Source organism: Schistocerca piceifrons, chromosome 5 (assembly GCF_021461385.2).
Source record: "Schistocerca piceifrons isolate TAMUIC-IGC-003096 chromosome 5, iqSchPice1.1, whole genome shotgun sequence".
In the NCBI taxonomy this organism is placed as follows: domain Eukaryota; kingdom Metazoa; phylum Arthropoda; class Insecta; order Orthoptera; family Acrididae; genus Schistocerca; species Schistocerca piceifrons.
In genome coordinates, this window is record NC_060142.1 from 309,171,040 (window position 1) to 309,171,658 (window position 619).

Here is a 619-nt window from a genome sequence, read left to right on the forward strand (position 1 = left end):
AGATCACTGTCCGTTTAGGTTCCTTTCGCGGGCAAGTGCTCTACCGACTGAGCTACCCAAGCACGACTCACGCCCCCTCCTCACAGCTTTACTTCTGCCGGTACCTCGCCTCCTACCTTCCAAACGTTACTGAAGCTCTTCTGCGAACCTTGCAGAACTAGCACTCCTGAAAGAAACGATATTGCGGAGACATGGCTTAGCCACAGCCTGGGGGATCTTTCCAGAATGAGATTTTCACTCTGCAGCCGAGTGTGCGCTGATATGAAACTTCCTGGCGGATTAAATCTGTGTGCCGGGCCGAGACTCGAACTCGGGACCTTTGCCTTTGGCGGGCAAGTGCTCTACCAACTGAGCTACCCAAGCACGACTCACTGCTCTACCGACTGAGCTACTAGGAGGCGAGGTACTGGCAGAAGTAAAGTTGTGAGGACGGGGAGTGAGTCGTGCTTGGGTAGCTCAGTCAGTTAGCCGGCTCGGTAGCTCAGCGTGTTCGGTCAGAGGGTTAGCTGCCCTCTGTAACAAAAAAACTGAGTTCATCGATCAACAAAGAACTTAAACGAATGTCTGACGACGTCCGCCCCGAGCAGATGCAACGAACGAAAGAGAACAAAATGAGATT

The 619-nt window shown here is 52.7% G+C and overlaps 1 non-coding gene across 1 annotated transcript; it reads right to left on the minus strand.

The window, feature by feature from the left end:
• Nucleotides 1–289: 289 nt before the first annotated feature.
• On the minus strand, nt 290–364 carry Trnaw-cca. Its single transcript has one exon. It is a non-coding gene; the product is annotated as a tRNA-Trp (tRNA).
• Between the last annotated feature and the right edge of the window lie 255 nt (nt 365–619).